General features: G+C 50.0%; 9 non-coding genes across 9 annotated transcripts; all 9 read right to left on the bottom strand.

Annotated features, from left to right (window-relative positions):
• Positions 1-944: 944 nt before the first annotated feature.
• TRNAG-UCC (transfer RNA glycine (anticodon UCC)) lies at positions 945-1,016 on the bottom strand. The gene has a single exon. It is a non-coding gene; the product is annotated as a tRNA-Gly (tRNA).
• A 1,185-nt stretch (positions 1,017-2,201) lies between these two features.
• TRNAG-UCC (transfer RNA glycine (anticodon UCC)) lies at positions 2,202-2,273 on the bottom strand. Its single transcript has one exon. It is a non-coding gene; the product is annotated as a tRNA-Gly (tRNA).
• A 3,223-nt stretch (positions 2,274-5,496) lies between these two features.
• Positions 5,497-5,568, bottom strand: TRNAG-UCC (transfer RNA glycine (anticodon UCC)). Its single transcript has one exon. It is a non-coding gene; the product is annotated as a tRNA-Gly (tRNA).
• A 3,659-nt stretch (positions 5,569-9,227) lies between these two features.
• TRNAG-UCC (transfer RNA glycine (anticodon UCC)) lies at positions 9,228-9,299 on the bottom strand. Its single transcript has one exon. It is a non-coding gene; the product is annotated as a tRNA-Gly (tRNA).
• A 1,185-nt stretch (positions 9,300-10,484) lies between these two features.
• TRNAG-UCC (transfer RNA glycine (anticodon UCC)) lies at positions 10,485-10,556 on the bottom strand. Its single transcript has one exon. It is a non-coding gene; the product is annotated as a tRNA-Gly (tRNA).
• A 2,441-nt stretch (positions 10,557-12,997) lies between these two features.
• On the bottom strand, positions 12,998-13,069 carry TRNAG-UCC (transfer RNA glycine (anticodon UCC)). The gene has a single exon. It is a non-coding gene; the product is annotated as a tRNA-Gly (tRNA).
• A 1,185-nt stretch (positions 13,070-14,254) lies between these two features.
• TRNAG-UCC (transfer RNA glycine (anticodon UCC)) lies at positions 14,255-14,326 on the bottom strand. The gene has a single exon. It is a non-coding gene; the product is annotated as a tRNA-Gly (tRNA).
• A 4,934-nt stretch (positions 14,327-19,260) lies between these two features.
• TRNAG-UCC (transfer RNA glycine (anticodon UCC)) lies at positions 19,261-19,332 on the bottom strand. Its single transcript has one exon. It is a non-coding gene; the product is annotated as a tRNA-Gly (tRNA).
• Positions 19,333-20,517: 1,185 nt separating this feature from the next.
• Positions 20,518-20,589, bottom strand: TRNAG-UCC (transfer RNA glycine (anticodon UCC)). Its single transcript has one exon. It is a non-coding gene; the product is annotated as a tRNA-Gly (tRNA).
• Between the last annotated feature and the right edge of the window lie 231 nt (positions 20,590-20,820).

The raw sequence follows: 20,820 nt of genomic DNA, 5'->3' as shown, positions 1-20,820 counted from the left end.
GCAGCAAGTTCAAGGAATGACATTGCATCCAGGCACTTACAGCTCTTTGTGCCCTAATGCCATGACACAAAAACATAATTTGAAAAAAGTTAGCAGAGGATGGTTTCGATCCATCGACCTCTGGGTTATGGGCCCAGCACGCTTCCGCTGCGCCACTCTGCTGGTTGGAGAACAAGAGCTTTTATGGGCTTTTACAGCCTACAAACCGACAACCCTAGACCCAGTTTCGAGTGAAGCGGGCAGTAGGCCTTACAAAGCCAAACAACCTGCAACCACGCACTCCCATCCCATGGCCTTTTGCAGACAGGCCTCATTTCTCTAGCTCACACCCTAACTGCCAACACCCCTTCCCCTTCTCTCTCTGTCTCTCTCTCTCTGTCTCTCTCTCTCATTCTCTCTCTCTCGCAAATAGATACTTTACTTCCCAGGTGCAACAAAACAAGCCTTCTCGAGCTGGCAGATATGGGAAGGAAGGAAGGAAGGGCCAGTTTGGAAACTCAACTCAATTACCATAAATCCCCTGCTAAGGGTTATGGGAGGGAGGAATGAAGGAACTTTGCTTCAGGGAAAGGGCTGCTGCTGCTTCAGCATGTGAGGAGCGCAGCCACACGTTTCACCTTCTTCAGTTTGTTGGTTTACAGGATGAGAGAGATCCTGAAACCTCACTCTAATAGGCTGAGGTGCTGTGCTCGGTGGCCTGCTGGGACCAAGGCCCGTCAGGGCAAGGCGAATAGGCCTTTGTCAGGCCTTCGTCAGGGCTTTGTCGGGGAGGGGCCAGGAGCCCTGCTCGCTTCAATCCCCTCACCGATAGACAGTTGCAGAAACTAGGATGCAAGAACCTTTCCTGGATGGGGTTTTGATTTTCACGAAAAGTGTGTCAGCTTTGCTTTCAGCATGAGTCTGATTTCCAAAAAATGCATTTTGAACAATTTAAAGATTTGATCTGCGTTGGCCGGGAATCGAACCCGGGTCAACTGCTTGGAAGGCAGCTATGCTCACCACTATACCACCAACGCCTGCCTGTCTGGGCTATCTGATGGAGCGGCCCTTAGAAATAAGAATAAGTCATTGGCTGGGAATGAAAAAAGCTTGCGTTTGACGCAGAAGCAGTTCGCATCATGAGGTCTTGCCGGTCAGCCCAACATTTCCCCGGGACCCCTTAAAAAAGGAGCTTGGTTTTAAGTTTGGTTTGATTGAACAGTGCATTTTGTTGGCTGGGCTGGGACCCTCTCCTATTTAGCGCAAGAGTGGAACGAGGCAGCAAGTTCAAGGAATGACATTGCATCCAGGCACTTACAGCTCTTTGTGCCCTAATGCCATGACACAAAAACATAATTTGAAAAAAGTTAGCAGAGGATGGTTTCGATCCATCGACCTCTGGGTTATGGGCCCAGCACGCTTCCGCTGCGCCACTCTGCTGGTTGGAGAACAAAAGCTTTTCTGGGCTTTTACAGCCTACAAACCGACAACCCTAGACCCATTTTCGAGTGAAGCGGGCAGTAGGCCTTACAAAGCCAAACAACCTGCAACCACGCACTCCCATCCCATGGCCTTTTGCAGACAGGCCTCATTTCTCTAGCTCACACCCTAACTGCCAACACCCCTTCCCCTTCTCTCTCTGTCTCTCTCTCTCTGTCTCTCTCTCTCATTCTCTCTCTCTCGCAAATAGATACTTTACTTCCCAGGTGCAACAAAACAAGCCTTCTCGAGCTGGCAGATATGGGAAGGAAGGAAGGAAGGGCCAGTTTGGAAACTCAACTCAATTACCATAAATCCCCTGCTAAGGGTTATGGGAGGGAGGAATGAAGGAACTTTGCTTCAGGGAAAGGGCTGCTGCTGCTTCAGCATGTGAGGAGCGCAGCCACACGTTTCACCTTCTTCAGTATGTTGGTTTACAGGATGAGAGAGATCCTGAAACCTCACTCTAATAGGCTGAGGTGCTGTGCTCGGTGGCCTGCTGGGACCAAGGCCCGTCAGGGCAAGGCGAATAGGCCTTTGTCAGGCCTTCGTCAGGGCTTTGTCGGGGAGGGGCCAGGAGCCCTGCTCGCTTCAATCCCCTCACCGATAGACAGTTGCAGAAACTAGGATGCAAGAACCTTTCCTGGATGGGGTTTTGATTTTCACGAAAAGTGTGTCAGCTTTGCTTTCAGCATGAGTCTGATTTCCAAAAAATGCATTTTGAACAATTTAAAGATTTGATCTGCGTTGGCCGGGAATCGAACCCGGGTCAACTGCTTGGAAGGCAGCTATGCTCACCACTATACCACCAACGCCTGCCTGTCTGGGCTATCTGATGGAGCGGCCCTTAGAAATAAGAATAAGTCATTGGCTGGGAATGAAAAAAGCTTGCGTTTGACGCAGAAGCAGTTCGCATCATGAGGTCTTGCCGGTCAGCCCAACATTTCCCCGGGACCCCTTAAAAAAGGAGCTTGGTTTTAAGTTTGGTTTGATTGAACAGTGCATTTTGTTGGCTGGGCTGGGACCCTCTCCTATTTAGCGCAAGAGTGGAACGAGGCAGCAAGTTCAAGGAATGACATTGCATCCAGGCACTTACAGCTCTTTGTGCCCTAATGCCATGACACAAAAACATAATTTGAAAAAAGTTAGCAGAGGATGGTTTCGATCCATCGACCTCTGGGTTATGGGCCCAGCACGCTTCCGCTGCGCCACTCTGCTGGTTGGAGAACAAAAGCTTTTCTGGGCTTTTACAGCCTACAAACCGACAACCCTAGACCCATTTTCGAGTGAAGCGGGCAGTAGGCCTTACAAAGCCAAACAACCTGCAACCACGCACTCCCATCCCATGGCCTTTTGCAGACAGGCCTCATTTCTCTAGCTCACACCCTAACTGCCAACACCCCTTCCCCTTCTCTCTCTGTCTCTCTCTCTCTGTCTCTCTCTCTCATTCTCTCTCTCTCGCAAATAGATACTTTACTTCCCAGGTGCAACAAAACAAGCCTTCTCGAGCTGGCAGATATGGGAAGGAAGGAAGGAAGGGCCAGTTTGGAAACTCAACTCAATTACCATAAATCCCCTGCTAAGGGTTATGGGAGGGAGGAATGAAGGAACTTTGCTTCAGGGAAAGGGCTGCTGCTGCTTCAGCATGTGAGGAGCGCAGCCACACGTTTCACCTTCTTCAGTATGTTGGTTTACAGGATGAGAGAGATCCTGAAACCTCACTCTAATAGGCTGAGGTGCTGTGCTCGGTGGCCTGCTGGGACCAAGGCCCGTCAGGGCAAGGCGAATAGGCCTTTGTCAGGCCTTTGTCGGGGAGGGGCCAGGAGCCCTGCTCGCTTCAATCCCCTCACCGATAGACAGTTGCAGAAACTAGGATGCAAGAACCTTTCCTGGATGGGGTTTTGATTTTCACGAAAAGTGTGTCAGCTTTGCTTTCAGCATGAGTCTGATTTCCAAAAAATGCATTTTGAACAATTTAAAGATTTGATCTGCGTTGGCTGGGAATCGAACCCGGGTCAACTGCTTGGAAGGCAGCTATGCTCACCACTATACCACCAACGCCTGCCTGTCTGGACTATCTGATGGAGCGGCCCTTAGAAATAAGAATAAGTCATTGGCTGGGAATGAAAAAAGCTTGCATTTGACGCAGAAGCAGTTCGCATCATGAGGTCTTGCCGGTCAGCCCAACATTTCCCCGGGACCCCTTAAAAAAGGAGCTTGGTTTTAAGTTTGGTTTGATTGAACAGTACATTTTGTTGGCTGGGCTGGGACTCTCTCCTATTTAGCGCAAGAGTGGAACGAGGCAGCAAGTTCAAGGAATGACATTGCATCCAGGCACTTACAGCTCTTTGTGCCCTAATGCCATGACACAAAAACATAATTTGAAAAATGTTAGCAGAGGATGGTTTCGATCCATCGACCTCTGGGTTATGGGCCCAGCACGCTTCCGCTGCGCCACTCTGCTGGTTGGAGAACAAGAGCTTTTATGGGCTTTTACAGCCTACAAACCGACAACCCTAGACCCAGTTTCGAGTGAAGCGGGCAGTAGGCCTTACAAAGCCAAACAACCTGCAACCACGCACTCCCATCCCATGGCCTTTTGCAGACAGGCCTCATTTCTCTAGCTCACACCCTAACTGCCAACACCCCTTCCCCTTCTCTCTCTGTCTCTCTCTCTCTGTCTCTCTCTCTCATTCTCTCTCTCTCGCAAATAGATACTTTACTTCCCAGGTGCAACAAAACAAGCCTTCTCGAGCTGGCAGATATGGGAAGGAAGGAAGGAAGGGCCAGTTTGGAAACTCAACTCAATTACCATAAATCCCCTGCTAAGGGTTATGGGAGGGAGGAATGAAGGAACTTTGCTTCAGGGAAAGGGCTGCTGCTGCTTCAGCATGTGAGGAGCGCAGCCACACGTTTCACCTTCTTCAGTATGTTGGTTTACAGGATGAGAGAGATCCTGAAACCTCACTCTAATAGGCTGAGGTGCTGTGCTCGCTGGCCTGCTGGGACCAAGGCCCGTCAGGGCAAGGCGAATAGGCCTTTGTCAGGCCTTCGTCAGGGCTTTGTCGGGGGGCTGGGACCCTCTCCTATTTAGCGCAAGAGTGGAACGAGGCAGCAAGTTCAAGGAATGACATTGCATCCAGGCACTTACAGCTCTTTGTGCCCTAATGCCATGACACAAAAACATAATTTGAAAAAAGTTAGCAGAGGATGGTTTCGATCCATCGACCTCTGGGTTATGGGCCCAGCACGCTTCCGCTGCGCCACTCTGCTGGTTGGAGAACAAAAGCTTTTCTGGGCTTTTACAGCCTACAAACCGACAACCCTAGACCCATTTTCGAGTGAAGCGGGCAGTAGGCCTTACAAAGCCAAACAACCTGCAACCACGCACTCCCATCCAATGGCCTTTTGCAGACAGGCCTCATTTCTCTAGCTCACACCCTAACTGCCAACACCCCTTCCCCTTCTCTCTCTGTCTCTCTCTCTCTGTCTCTCTCTCTCATTCTCTCGCAAATAGATACTTTACTTCCCAGGTGCAACAAAACAAGCCTTCTCGAGCTGGCAGATATGGGAAGGAAGGAAGGAAGGGCCAGTTTGGAAACTCAACTCAATTACCATAAATCCCCTGCTAAGGGTTATGGGAGGGAGGAATGAAGGAACTTTGCTTCAGGGAAAGGGCTGCTGCTGCTTCAGCATGTGAGGAGCGCAGCCACACGTTTCACCTTCTTCAGTATGTTGGTTTACAGGATGAGAGAGATCCTGAAACCTCACTCTAATAGGCTGAGGTGCTGTGCTCGGTGGCCTGCTGGGACCTTGGCCCGTCAGGGCAAGGCGAATAGGCCTTTGTCAGGCCTTTGTCGGGGAGGGGCCAGGAGCCCTGCTCGCTTCAATCCCCTCACCGATAGACAGTTGCAGAAACTAGGATGCAAGAACCTTTCCTGGATGGGGTTTTGATTTTCACGAAAAGTGTGTCAGCTTTGCTTTCAGCATGAATCTGATTTCCAAAAAATGCATTTTGAACAATTTAAAGATTTGATCTGCGTTGGCCGGGAATCGAACCCGGGTCAACTGCTTGGAAGGCAGCTATGCTCACCACTATACCACCAACGCCTGCCTGTCTGGGCTATCTGATGGAGCGGCCCTTAGAAATAAGAATAAGTCATTGGCTGGGAATGAAAAAAGCTTGCGTTTGACGCAGAAGCAGTTCGCATCATGAGGTCTTGCCGGTCAGCCCAACATTTCCCCGGGACCCCTTAAAAAAGGAGCTTGGTTTTAAGTTTGGTTTGATTGAACAGTGCATTTTGTTGGCTGGGCTGGGACCCTCTCCTATTTAGCGCAAGAGTGGAACGAGGCAGCAAGTTCAAGGAATGACATTGCATCCAGGCACTTACAGCTCTTTGTGCCCTAATGCCATGACACAAAAACATAATTTGAAAAAAGTTAGCAGAGGATGGTTTCGATCCATCGACCTCTGGGTTATGGGCCCAGCACGCTTCCGCTGCGCCACTCTGCTGGTTGGAGAACAAAAGCTTTTCTGGGCTTTTACAGCCTACAAACCGACAACCCTAGACCCATTTTCGAGTGAAGCGGGCAGTAGGCCTTACAAAGCCAAACAACCTGCAACCACGCACTCCCATCCCATGGCCTTTTGCAGACAGGCCTCATTTCTCTAGCTCACACCCTAACTGCCAACACCCCTTCCCCTTCTCTCTCTGTCTCTCTCTCTCTGTCTCTCTCTCTCATTCTCTCTCTCTCGCAAATAGATACTTTACTTCCCAGGTGCAACAAAACAAGCCTTCTCGAGCTGGCAGATATGGGAAGGAAGGAAGGAAGGGCCAGTTTGGAAACTCAACTCAATTACCATAAATCCCCTGCTAAGGGTTATGGGAGGGAGGAATGAAGGAACTTTGCTTCAGGGAAAGGGCTGCTGCTGCTTCAGCATGTGAGGAGCGCAGCCACACGTTTCACCTTCTTCAGTATGTTGGTTTACAGGATGAGAGAGATCCTGAAACCTCACTCTAATAGGCTGAGGTGCTGTGCTCGGTGGCCTGCTGGGACCAAGGCCCGTCAGGGCAAGGCGAATAGGCCTTTGTCAGGCCTTCGTCAGGGCTTTGTCGGGGAGGGGCCAGGAGCCCTGCTCGCTTCAATCCCCTCACCGATAGACAGTTGCAGAAACTAGGATGCAAGAACCTTTCCTGGATGGGGTTTTGATTTTCACAAAAAGTGTGTCAGCTTTGCTTTCAGCATGAGTCTGATTTCCAAAAAATGCATTTTGAACAATTTAAAGATTTGATCTGCGTTGGCCGGGAATCGGGCAGCTATGCTCACCACTATACCACCAACGCCTGCCTGTCTGGGCTATCTGATGGAGCGGCCCTTAGAAATAAGAATAAGTCATTGGCTGGGAATGAAAAAAGCTTGCGTTTGACGCAGAAGCAGTTCGCATCATGAGGTCTTGCCGGTCAGCCCAACATTTCCCCGGGACCCCTTAAAAAAGGAGCTTGGTTTTAAGTTTGGTTTGATTGAACAGTGCATTTTGTTGGCTGGGCTGGGACCCTCTCCTATTTAGCGCAAGAGTGGAACGAGGCAGCAAGTTCAAGGAATGACATTGCATCCAGGCACTTACAGCTCTTTGTGCCCTAATGCCATGACACAAAAACATAATTTGAAAAAAGTTAGCAGAGGATGGTTTCGATCCATCTACCTCTGGGTTATGGGCCCAGCACGCTTCCGCTGCGCCACTCTGCTGGTTGGAGAACAAGAGCTTTTCTGGGCTTTTACAGCCTACAAACCGACAACCCTAGACCCAGTTTCGAGTGAAGCGGGCAGTAGGCCTTACAAAGCCAAACAACCTGCAACCACGCACTCCCATCCCATGGCCTTTTGCAGACAGGCCTCATTTCTCTAGCTCACACCCTAACTGCCAACACCCCTTCCCCTTCTCTCTCTGTCTCTCTCTCTCTGTCTCTCTCTCTCATTCTCTCTCTCTCGCAAATAGATACTTTACTTCCCAGGTGCAACAAAACAAGCCTTCTCGAGCTGGCAGATATGGGAAGGAAGGAAGGAAGGGCCAGTTTGGAAACTCAACTCAATTACCATAAATCCCCTGCTAAGGGTTATGGGAGGGAGGAATGAAGGAACTTTGCTTCAGGGAAAGGGCTGCTGCTGCTTCAGCATGTGAGGAGCGCAGCCACACGTTTCACCTTCTTCAGTATGTTGGTTTACAGGATGAGAGAGATCCTGAAACCTCACTCTAATAGGCTGAGGTGCTGTGCTCGGTGGCCTGCTGGGACCAAGGCCCGTCAGGGCAAGGCGAATAGGCCTTTGTCAGGCCTTCGTCAGGGCTTTGTCGGGGAGGGGCCAGGAGCCCTGCTCGCTTCAATCCCCTCACCGATAGACAGTTGCAGAAACTAGGATGCAAGAACCTTTCCTGGATGGGGTTTTGATTTTCACGAAAAGTGTGTCAGCTTTGCTTTCAGCATGAGTCTGATTTCCAAAAAATGCATTTTGAACAATTTAAAGATTTGATCTGCGTTGGCCAACTGCTTGGAAGGCAGTTATGCTCACCACTATACCACCAACGCCTGCCTGTCTGGGCTATCTGATGGAGCGGCCCTTAGAAATAAGAATAAGTCATTGGCTGGGAATGAAAAAAGCTTGCGTTTGACGCAGAAGCAGTTCGCATCATGAGGTCTTGCCGGTCAGCCCAACATTTCCCCGGGACCCCTTAAAAAAGGAGCTTGGTTTTAAGTTTGGTTTGATTGAACAGTACATTTTGTTGGCTGGGCTGGGACCCTCTCCTATTTAGCGCAAGAGTGGAACGAGGCAGCAAGTTCAAGGAATGACATTGCATCCAGGCACTTACAGCTCTTTGTGCCCTAATGCCATGACACAAAAACATAATTTGAAAAAAGTTAGCAGAGGATGGTTTCGATCCATCGACCTCTGGGTTATGGGCCCAGCACGCTTCCGCTGCGCCACTCTGCTGGTTGGAGAACAAGAGCTTTTCTGGGCTTTTACAGCCTACAAACCGACCACCCTAGACCCAGTTTCGAGTGAAGCGGGCAGTAGGCCTTACAAAGCCAAACAACCTGCAACCACGCACTCCCATCCCATGGCCTTTTGCAGACAGGCCTCATTTCTCTAGCTCACACCCTAACTGCCAACACCCCTTCCCCTTCTCTCTCTGTCTCTCTCTCTCTGTCTCTCTCTCTCATTCTCTCTCTCTCGCAAATAGATACTTTACTTCCCAGGTGCAACAAAACAAGCCTTCTCGAGCTGGCAGATATGGGAAGGAAGGAAGGAAGGGCCAGTTTGGAAACTCAACTCAATTACCATAAATCCCCTGCTAAGGGTTATGGGAGGGAGGAATGAAGGAACTTTGCTTCAGGGAAAGGGCTGCTGCTGCTTCAGCATGTGAGGAGCGCAGCCACACGTTTCACCTTCTTCAGTTTGTTGGTTTACAGGATGAGAGAGATCCTGAAACCTCACTCTAATAGGCTGAGGTGCTGTGCTCGGTGGCCTGCTGGGACCAAGGCCCGTCAGGGCAAGGCGAATAGGCCTTTGTCAGGCCTTCGTCAGGGCTTTGTCGGGGAGGGGCCAGGATCCCTGCTCGCTTCAATCCCCTCACCGATAGACAGTTGCAGAAACTAGGATGCAAGAACCTTTCCTGGATGGGGTTTTGATTTTCACGAAAAGTGTGTCAGCTTTGCTTTCAGCATGAGTCTGATTTCCAAAAAATGCATTTTGAACAATTTAAAGATTTGATCTGCGTTGGCCGGGAATCGAACCCGGGTCAACTGCTTGGAAGGCAGCTATGCTCACCACTATACCACCAACGCCTGCCTGTCTGGGCTATCTGATGGAGCGGCCCTTAGAAATAAGAATAAGTCATTGGCTGGGAATGAAAAAAGCTTGCGTTTGACGCAGAAGCAGTTCGCATCATGAGGTCTTGCCGGTCAGCCCAACATTTCCCCGGGACCCCTTAAAAAAGGAGCTTGGTTTTAAGTTTGGTTTGATTGAACAGTGCATTTTGTTGGCTGGGCTGGGACCCTCTCCTATTTAGCGCAAGAGTGGAACGAGGCAGCAAGTTCAAGGAATGACATTGCATCCAGGCACTTACAGCTCTTTGTGCCCTAATGCCATGACACAAAAACATAATTTGAAAAAAGTTAGCAGAGGATGGTTTCGATCCATCGACCTCTGGGTTATGGGCCCAGCACGCTTCCGCTGCGCCACTCTGCTGGTTGGAGAACAAAAGCTTTTCTGGGCTTTTACAGCCTACAAACCGACAACCCTAGACCCATTTTCGAGTGAAGCGGGCAGTAGGCCTTACAAAGCCAAACAACCTGCAACCACGCACTCCCATCCCATGGCCTTTTGCAGACAGGCCTCATTTCTCTAGCTCACACCCTAACTGCCAACACCCCTTCCCCTTCTCTCTCTGTCTCTCTCTCTCTGTCTCTCTCTCTCATTCTCTCTCTCTCGCAAATAGATACTTTACTTCCCAGGTGCAACAAAACAAGCCTTCTCGAGCTGGCAGATATGGGAAGGAAGGAAGGAAGGGCCAGTTTGGAAACTCAACTCAATTACCATAAATCCCCTGCTAAGGGTTATGGGAGGGAGGAATGAAGGAACTTTGCTTCAGGGAAAGGGCTGCTGCTGCTTCAGCATGTGAGGAGCGCAGCCACACGTTTCACCTTCTTCAGTATGTTGGTTTACAGGATGAGAGAGATCCTGAAACCTCACTCTAATAGGCTGAGGTGCTGTGCTCGGTGGCCTGCTGGGACCAAGGCCCGTCAGGGCAAGGCGAATAGGCCTTTGTCAGGCCTTCGTCAGGGCTTTGTCGGGGAGGGGCCAGGAGCCCTGCTCGCTTCAATCCCCTCACCGATAGACAGTTGCAGAAACTAGGATGCAAGAACCTTTCCTGGATGGGGTTTTGATTTTCACGAAAAGTGTGTCAGCTTTGCTTTCAGCATGAGTCTGATTTCCAAAAAATGCATTTTGAACAATTTAAAGATTTGATCTGCGTTGGCCGGGAATCGAACCCGGGTCAACTGCTTGGAAGGCAGCTATGCTCACCACTATACCACCAACGCCTGCCTGTTTGGGCTATCTGATGGAGCGGCCCTTAGAAATAAGAATAAGTCATTGGCTGGGAATGAAAAAAGCTTGCGTTTGACGCAGAAGCAGTTCGCATCATGAGGTCTTGCCGGTCAGCCCAACATTTCCCCGGGACCCCTTAAAAAAGGAGCTTGGTTTTAAGTTTGGTTTGATTGAACAGTGCATTTTGTTGGCTGGGCTGGGACCCTCTCCTATTTAGCGCAAGAGTGGAACGAGGCAGCAAGTTCAAGGAATGACATTGCATCCAGGCACTTACAGCTCTTTGTGCCCTAATGCCATGACACAAAAACATAATTTGAAAAAGGTTAGCAGAGGATGGTTTCGATCCATCGACCTCTGGGTTATGGGCCCAGCACGCTTCCGCTGCGCCACTCTGCTGGTTGGAGAACAAAAGCTTTTCTGGGCTTTTACAGCCTACAAACCGACAACCCTAGACCCATTTTCGAGTGAAGCGGGCAGTAGGCCTTACAAAGCCAAACAACCTGCAACCACGCACTCCCATCCCATGGCCTTTTGCAGACAGGCCTCATTTCTCTAGCTCACACCCTAACTGCCAACACCCCTTCCCCTTCTCTCTCTGTCTCTCTCTCTCTGTCTCTCTCTCTCATTCTCTCTCTCTCGCAAATAGATACTTTACTTCCCAGGTGCAACAAAACAAGCCTTCTCGAGCTGGCAGATATGGGAAGGAAGGAAGGAAGGGCCAGTTTGGAAACTCAACTCAATTAACATAAATCCCCTGCTAAGGGTTATGGGAGGGAGGAATGAAGGAACTTTGCTTCAGGGAAAGGGCTGCTGCTGCTTCAGCATGTGAGGAGCGCAGCCACACGTTTCACCTTCTTCAGTATGTTGGTTTACAGGATGAGAGAGATCCTGAAACCTCACTCTAATAGGCTGAGGTGCTGTGCTCGGTGGCCTGCTGGGACCAAGGCCCGTCAGGGCAAGGCGAATAGGCCTTTGTCAGGCCTTCGTCAGGGCTTTGTCGGGGAGGGGCCAGGAGCCCTGCTCGCTTCAATCCCCTCACCGATAGACAGTTGCAGAAACTAGGATGCAAGAACCTTTCCTGGATGGGGTTTTGATTTTCACGAAAAGTGTGTCAGCTTTGCTTTCAGCATGAGTCTGATTTCCAAAAAATGCATTTTGAACAATTTAAAGATTTGATCTGCGTTGGCCAGGAATAGAACCGGGGTCAACTGCTTGGAAGGCAGCTATGCTCACCACTATACCACCAACGCCTGCCTGTCTGGGCTATCTGATGGAGCGGCCCTTAGAAATAAGAATAAGTCATTGGCTGGGAATGAAAAAAGCTTGCGTTTGACGCAGAAGCAGTTCGCATCATGAGGTCTTGCCGGTCAGCCCAACATTTCCCCGGGACCCCTTAAAAAAGGAGCTTGGTTTTAAGTTTGGTTTGATTGAACAGTGCATTTTGTTGGCTGGGCTGGGACCCTCTCCTATTTAGCGCAAGAGTGGAACGAGGCAGCAAGTTCAAGGAATGACATTGCATCCAGGCACTTACAGCTCTTTGTGCCCTAATGCCATGACACAAAAACATAATTTGAAAAAAGTTAGCAGAGGATGGTTTCGATCCATCGACCTCTGGGTTATGGGCCCAGCACGCTTCCGCTGCGCCACTCTGCTGGTTGGAGAACAAGAGCTTTTCTGGGCTTTTACAGCCTACAAACCGACAACCCTAGACCCAGTTTCGAGTGAAGCGGGCAGTAGGCCTTACAAAGCCAAACAACCTGCAACCACGCACTCCCATCCCATGGCCTTTTGCAGACAGGCCTCATTTCTCTAGCTCACACCCTAACTGCCAACACCCCTTCCCCTTCTCTCTCTGTCTCTCTCTCTCTGTCTCTCTCTCTCATTCTCTCTCTCTCGCAAATAGATACTTTACTTCCCAGGTGCAACAAAACAAGCCTTCTCGAGCTGGCAGATATGGGAAGGAAGGAAGGAAGGGCCAGTTTGGAAACTCAACTCAATTACCATAAATCCCCTGCTAAGGGTTATGGGAGGGAGGAATGAAGGAACTTTGCTTCAGGGAAAGGGCTGCTGCTGCTTCAGCATGTGAGGAGCGCAGCCACACGTTTCACCTTCTTCAGTTTGTTGGTTTACAGGATGAGAGAGATCCTGAAACCTCACTCTAATAGGCTGAGGTGCTGTGCTCGGTGGCCTGCTGGGACCAAGGCCCGTCAGGGCAAGGCGAATAGGCCTTTGTCAGGCCTTCGTCAGGGCTTTGTCGGGGAGGGGCCAGGAGCCCTGCTCGCTTCAATCCCCTCACCGATAGACAGTTGCAGAAACTAGGATGCAAGAACCTTTCCTGGATGGGGTTTTGATTTTCACGAAAAGTGTGTCAGCTTTGCTTTCAGCATGAGTCTGATTTCCAAAAATGCATTTTGAACAATTTAAAGATTTGATCTGCGTTGGCCGGGAATCGAACCCGGGTCAACTGCTTGGAAGGCAGCTATGCTCACCACTATACCACCAACGCCTGCCTGTCTGGGCTATCTGATGGAGCGGCCCTTAGAAATAAGAATAAGTCATTGGCTGGGAATGAAAAAAGCTTGCGTTTGACGCAGAAGCAGTTCGCATCATGAGGTCTTGCCGGTCAGCCCAACATTTCCCCGGGACCCCTTAAAAAAGGAGCTTGGTTTTAAGTTTGGTTTGATTGAACAGTGCATTTTGTTGGCTGGGCTGGGCCCCTCTCCTATTTAGCGCAAGAGTGGAACGAGGCAGCAAGTTCAAGGAATGACATTGCATCCAGGCACTTACAGCTCTTTGTGCCCTAATGCCATGACACAAAAACATAATTTGAAAAAAGTTAGCAGAGGATGGTTTCGATCCATCGACCTCTGGGTTATGGGCCCAACACGCTTCCGCTGCGCCACTCTGCTGGTTGGAGAACAAGAGCTTTTCTGGGCTTTTACAGCCTACAAACCGACAACCCTAGACCCATTTTCGAGTGAAGCGGGCAGTAGGCCTTACAAAGCCAAACAACCTGCAACCACGCACTCCCATCCCATGGCCTTTTGCAGACAGGCCTCATTTCTCTAGCTCACACCCTAACTGCCAACACCCCTTCCCCTTCTCTCTCTGTCTCTCTCTCTCTGTCTCTCTCTCTCATTCTCTCTCTCTCGCAAATAGATACTTTACTTCCCAGGTGCAACAAAACAAGCCTTCTCGAGCTGGCAGATATGGGAAGGAAGGAAGGAAGGGCCAGTTTGGAAACTCAACTCAATTACCATAAATCCCCTGCTAAGGGTTATGGGAGGGAGGAATGAAGGAACTTTGCTTCAGGGAAAGGGCTGCTGCTGCTTCAGCATGTGAGGAGCGCAGCCACACGTTTCACCTTCTTCAGTATGTTGGTTTACAGGATGAGAGAGATCCTGAAACCTCACTCTAATAGGCTGAGGTGCTGTGCTCGGTGGCCTGCTGGGACCAAGGCCCGTCAGGGCAAGGCGAATAGGCCTTTGTCAGGCCTTCGTCAGGGCTTTGTCGGGGAGGGGCCAGGAGCCCTGCTCGCTTCAATCCCCTCACCGATAGACAGTTGCAGAAACTAGGATGCAAGAACCTTTCCTGGATGGGGTTTTGATTTTCACGAAAAGTGTGTCAGCTTTGCTTTCAGCATGAGTCTGATTTCCAAAAAATGCATTTTGAACAATTTAAAGATTTGATCTGCGTTGGCCGGGAATCGAACCCGGGTCAACTGCTTGGAAGGCAGCTATGCTCACCACTATACCACCAACGCCTGCCTGTCTGGGCTATCTGATGGAGCGGCCCTTAGAAATAAGAATAAGTCATTGGCTGGGAATGAAAAAAGCTTGCGTTTGACGCAGAAGCAGTTCGCATCATGAGGTCTTGCCGGTCAGCCCAACATTTCCCCGGGACCCCTTAAAAAAGGAGCTTGGTTTTAAGTTTGGTTTGATTGAACAGTACATTTTGTTGGCTGGGCTGGGACCCTCTCCTATTTAGCGCAAGAGTGGAACGAGGCAGCAAGTTCAAGGAATGACATTGCATCCAGGCACTTACAGCTCTTTGTGCCCTAATGCCATGACACAAAAACATAATTTGAAAAAAGTTAGCAGAGGATGGTTTCGATCCATCGACCTCTGGGTTATGGGCCCAGCACGCTTCCGCTGCGCCACTCTGCTGGTTGGAGAACAAGAGCTTTTATGGGCTTTTACAGCCTACAAACCGACAACCCTAGACCCAGTTTCGAGTGAAGCGGGCAGTAGGCCTTACAAAGCCAAACAACCTGCAACCACGCACTCCCATCCCATGGCCTTTTGCAGACAGGCCTCATTTCTCTAGCTCACACCCTAACTGCCAACACCCCTTCCCCTTCTCTCTCTGTCTCTCTCTCTCTGTCTCTCTCTCTCATTCTCTCTCTCTCGCAAATAGATACTTTACTTCCCAGGTGCAACAAAACAAGCCTTCTCGAGCTGGCAGATATGGCAAGGAAGGAAGGAAGGGCCAGTTTGGAAACTCAACTCAATTACCATAAATCCCCTGCTAAGGGTTATGGGAGGGAGGAATGAAGGAACTTTGCTTCAGGGAAAGGGCTGCTGCTGCTTCAGCATGTGAGGAGCGCAGCCACACGTTTCACCTTCTTCAGTATGTTGGTTTACAGGATGAGAGAGATCCTGAAACCTCACTCTAATAGGCTGAGGTGCTGTGCTCGGTGGCCTGCTGGGACCAAGGCCCGTCAGGGCAAGGCGAATAGGCCTTTGTCAGGCCTTCGTCAGGGCTTTGTCGGGGAGGGGCCAGGAGCCCTGCTCGCTTCAATCCCCTCACCGATAGACAGTTGCAGAAACTAGGATGCAAGAACCTTTCCTGGATGGGGTTTTGATTTTCACGAAAAGTGTGTCAGCTTTGCTTTCAGCATGAGTCTGATTTCCAAAAAATGCATTTTGAACAATTTAAAGATTTGATCTGCGTTGGCCGGGAATCGAACCCGGGTCAACTGCTTGGAAGGCAGCTATGCTCACCACTATACTACCAACGCCTGCCTGTCTGGGCTATCTGATGGAGCGGCCCTTAGAAATAAGAATAAGTCATTGGCTGGGAATGAAAAAAGCTTGCGTTTGACGCAGAAGCAGTTCGCATCATGAGGTCTTGCCGGTCAGCCCAACATTTCCCCGGGACCCCTTAAAAAAGGAGCTTGGTTTTAAGTTTGGTTTGATTGAACAGTGCATTTTGTTGGCTGGGCTGGGACCCTCTCCTATTTAGCGCAAGAGTGGAACGAGGCAGCAAGTTCAAGGAATGACATTGCATCCAGGCACTTACAGCTCTTTGTGCCCTAATGCCATGACACAAAAACATAATTTGAAAAAAGTTAGCAGAGGATGGTTTCGATCCATCGACCTCTGGGTTATGGGCCCAGCACGCTTCCGCTGCACCACTCTGCTGGTTGGAGAACAAAAGCTTTTCTGGGCTTTTACAGCCTACAAACCGACAACCCTAGACCCATTTTCGAGTGAAGCGGGCAGTAGGCCTTACAAAGCCAAACAACCTGCAACCACGCACTCCCATCCCATGGCCTTTTGCAGACAGGCCTCATTTCTCTAGCTCACACCCTAACTGCCAACACCCCTTCCCCTTCTCTCTCTGTCTCTCTCTCTCTGTCTCTCTCTCTCATTCTCTCTCTCTCGCAAATAGATACTTTACTTCCCAGGTGCAACAAAACAAGCCTTCTCGAGCTGGCAGATATGGGAAGGAAGGAAGGAAGGGCCAGTTTGGAAACTCAACTCAATTACCATAAATCCCCTGCTAAGGGTTATGGGAGGGAGGAATGAAGGAACTTTGCTTCAGGGAAAGGGCTGCTGCTGCTTCAGCATGTGAGGAGCGCAGCCACACGTTTCACCTTCTTCAGTATGTTGGTTTACAGGATGAGAGAGATCCTGAAACCTCACTCTAATAGGCTGAGGTGCTGTGCTCGGTGGCCTGCTGGGACCAAGGCCCGTCAGGGCAAGGCGAATAGGCCTTTGTCAGGCCTTCGTCAGGGCTTTGTCGGGGAGGGGCCAGGAGCCCTGCTCGCTTCAATCCCCTCACCGATAGACAGTTGCAGAAACTAGGATGCAAGAACCTTTCCTGGATGGGGTTTTGATTTTCACGAAAAGTGTGTCAGCTTTGCTTTCAGCATGAGTCTGATTTCCAAAAAATGCATTTTGAACAATTTAAAGATTTGATCTGCGTTGGCCGGGAATCGGGCAGCTATGCTCACCACTATACCACCAACGCCTGCCTGTCTGGGCTATCTGATGGAGCGGCCCTTAGAAATAAGAATAAGTCATTGGCTGGGAATGAAAAAAGCTTGCGTTTGACGCAGAAGCAGTTCGCATCATGAGGTCTTGCCGGTCAGCCCAACATTTCCCCGGGACCCCTTAAAAAAGGAGCTTGGTTTTAAGTTTGGTTTGATTGAACAGTGCATTTTGTTGGCTGGGCTGGGACCCTCTCCTATTTAGCGCAAGAGTGGAACGAGGCAGCAAGTTCAAGGAATGACATTGCATCCAGGCACTTACAGCTCTTTGTGCCCTAATGCCATGACACAAAAACATAATTTGAAAAAAGTTAGCAGAGGATGGTTTCGATCCATCTACCTCTGGGTTATGGGCCCAGCACGCTTCCGCTGCGCCACTCTGCTGGTTGGAGAACAAGAGCTTTTCTGGGCTTTTACAGCCTACAAACCGACAACCCTAGACCCAGTTTCGAGTGAAGCGGGCAGTAGGCCTTACAAAGCCAAACAACCTGCAACCACGCACTCCCATCCCATGGCCTTTTGCAGACAGGCCTCATTTCTCTAGCTCACACCCTAACTGCCAACACCCCTTCCCCTTCTCTCTCTGTCTCTCTCTCTCTGTCTCTCTCTCTCATTCTCTCTCTCTCGCAAATAGATACTTTACTTCCCAGGTGCAACAAAACAAGCCTTCTCGAGCTGGCAGATATGGGAAGGAAGGAAGGAAGGGCCAGTTTGGAAACTCAACTCAATTACCATAAATCCCCTGCTAAGGGTTATGGGAGGGAGGAATGAAGGAACTTTGCTTCAGGGAAAGGGCTGCTGCTGCTTCAGCATGTGAGGAGCGCAGCCACACGTTTCACCTTCTTCAGTATGTTGGTTTACAGGATGAGAGAGATCCTGAAACCTCACTCTAATAGGCTGAGGTGCTGTGCTCGGTGGCCTGCTGGGACCAAGGCCCGTCAGGGCAAGGCGAATAGGCCTTTGTCAGGCCTTCGTCAGGGCTTTGTCGGGGAGGGGCCAGGAGCCCTGCTCGCTTCAATCCCCTCACCGATAGACAGTTGCAGAAACTAGGATGCAAGAACCTTTCCTGGATGGGGTTTTGATTTTCACGAAAAGTGTGTCAGCTTTGCTTTCAGCATGAGTCTGATTTCCAAAAAATGCATTTTGAACAATTTAAAGATTTGATCTGCGTTGGCCGGGAATCGAACCCTGGTCAACTGCTTGGAAGGCAGCTATGCTCACCACTATACCACCAACGCCTGCCTGTCTGGGCTATCTGATGGAGCGGCCCTTAGAAATAAGAATAAGTCATTGGCTGGGAATGAAAAAAGCTTGCGTTTGACGCAGAAGCAGTTCGCATCATGAGGTCTTGCCGGTCAGCCCAACATTTCCCCGGGACCCCTTAAAAAAGGAGCTTGGTTTTAAGTTTGGTTTGATTGAACAGTACATTTTGTTGGCTGGGCTGGGACCCTCTCCTATTTAGCGCAAGAGTGGAACGAGGCAGCAAGTTCAAGGAATGACATTGCATCCAGGCACTTACAGCTCTTTGTGCCCTAATGCCATGACACAAAAACATAATTTGAAAAAAGTTAGCAGAGGATGGTTTCGATCCATCGACCTCTGGGTTATGGGCCCAGCACGCTTCCGCTGCGCCACTCTGCTGGTTGGAGAACAAGAGCTTTTCTGGGCTTTTACAGCCTACAAACCGACAACCCTAGACCCAGTTTCGAGTGAAGCGGGCAGTAGGCCTTACAAAGCCAAACAACCTGCAACCACGCACTCCCATCCCATGGCCTTTTGCAGACAGGCCTCATTTCTCTAGCTCACACCCTAACTGCCAACACCCCTTCCCCTTCTCTCTCTGTCTCTCTCTCTCTGTCTCTCTCTCTCATTCTCTCTCTCTCGCAAATAGATACTTTACTTCCCAGGTGCAACAAAACAAGCCTTCTCGAGCTGGCAGATATGGGAAGGAAGGAAGGAAGGGCCAGTTTGGAAACTCAACTCAATTACCATAAATCCCCTGCTAAGGGTTATGGGAGGGAGGAATGAAGGAACTTTGCTTCAGGGAAAGGGCTGCTGCTGCTTCAGCATGTGAGGAGCGCAGCCACACGTTTCACCTTCTTCAGTATGTTGGTTTACAGGATGAGAGAGATCCTGAAACCTCACTCTAATAGGCTGAGGTGCTGTGCTCGGTGGCCTGCTGGGACCAAGGCCCGTCAGGGCAAGGCGAATAGGCCTTTGTCAGGCCTTCGTCAGGGCTTTGTCGGGGAGGGGCCAGGAGCCCTGCTCGCTTCAATCCCCTCACCGATAGACAGTTGCAGAAACTAGGATGCAAGAACCTTTCCTGGATGGGGTTTTGATTTTCACGAAAAGTGTGTCAGCTTTGCTTTCAGCATGAGTCTGATTTCCAAAAAATGCATTTTGAACAATTTAAAGATTTGATCTGCGTTGGCCGGGAATCGAACCCGGGTCAACTGCTTGGAAGGCAGCTATGCTCACCACTATACCACCAACGCCTGCCTGTCTGGGCTATCTGATGGAGCGGCCCTTAGAAATAAGAATAAGTCATTGGCTGGGAATGAAAAAAGCTTGCGTTTGACGCAGAAGCAGTTCGCATCATGAGGTCTTGCCGGTCAGCCCAACATTTCCCCGGGACCCCTTAAAAAAGGAGCTTGGTTTTAAGTTTGGTTTGATTGAACAGTACATTTTGTTGGCTGGGCTGGGACCCTCTCCTATTTAGCGCAAGAGTGGAACGAGGCAGCAAGTTCAAGGAATGACATTGCATCCAGGCACTTACAGCTCTTTGTGCCCTAATGCCATGACACAAAAACATAATTTGAAAAAAGTTAGCAGAGGATGGTTTCGATCCATCGACCTCTGGGTTATGGGCCCAGCACGCTTCCGCTGCGCCACTCTGCTGGTTGGAGAACAAGAGCTTTTCTGGGCTTTTACAGCCTACAAACCGACAACCCTAGACCCAGTTTCGAGTGAAGCGGGCAGTAGGCCTTACATAGCCAAACAACCTGCAACCACGCACTCCCATCCCATGGCCTTTTGCAGACAGGCCTCATTTCTCTAGCTCACACCCTAACTGCCAACACCCCTTCCCCTTCTCTCTCTGTCTCTCTCTCTCTGTCTCTCTCTCTCATTCTCTCTCTCTCGCAAATAGATACTTTACTTCCCAGGTGCAACAAAACAAGCCTTCTCGAGCTGGCAGATATGGGAAGGAAGGAAGGAAGGGCCAGTTTGGAAACTCAACTCAATTACCATAAATCCCCTGCTAAGGGTTATGGGAGGGAGGAATGAAGGAACTTTGCTTCAGGGAAAGGGCTGCTGCTGCTTCAGCATGTGAGGAGCGCAGCCACACGTTTCACCTTCTTCAGTTTGTTGGTTTACAGGATGAGAGAGATCCTGAAACCTCACTCTAATAGGCTGAGGTGCTGTGCTCGGTGGCCTGCTGGGACCAAGGCCCGTCAGGGCAAGGCGAATAGGCCTTTGTCAGGCCTTCGTCAGGGCTTTGTCGGGGAGGGGCCAGGAGCCCTGCTCGCTTCAATCCCCTCACCGATAGACAGTTGCAGAAACTAGGATGCAAGAACCTTTCCTGGATGGGGTTTTGATTTTCACGAAAAGTGTGTCAGCTTTGCTTTCAGCATGAGTCTGATTTCCAAAAAATGCATTTTGAACAATTTAAAGATTTGATCTGCGTTGGCCGGGAATCGAACCCGGGTCAACTGCTTGGAAGGCAGCTATGCTCACCACTATACCACCAACGCCTGCCTGTTTGGGCTATCTGATGGAGCGGCCCTTAGAAATAAGAATAAGTCATTGGCTGGGAATGAAAAAAGCTTGCGTTTGACGCAGAAGCAGTTCGCATCATGAGGTCTTGCCGGTCAGCCCAACATTTCCCCGGGACCCCTTAAAAAAGGAGCTTGGTTTTAAGTTTGGTTTGATTGAACAGTGCATTTTGTTGGCTGGGCTGGGACCCTCTCCTATTTAGCGCAAGA

Source organism: Ambystoma mexicanum, chromosome 6q (genome assembly GCF_040938575.1).
Source record: "Ambystoma mexicanum isolate Mex_15411 chromosome 6q, UKY_AmexF1_1, whole genome shotgun sequence".
In the NCBI taxonomy this organism is placed as follows: domain Eukaryota; kingdom Metazoa; phylum Chordata; class Amphibia; order Caudata; family Ambystomatidae; genus Ambystoma; species Ambystoma mexicanum.
Note: the sequence above shows the minus strand (reverse complement) of the source record. Positions and strands in the feature narration are given on the sequence as shown.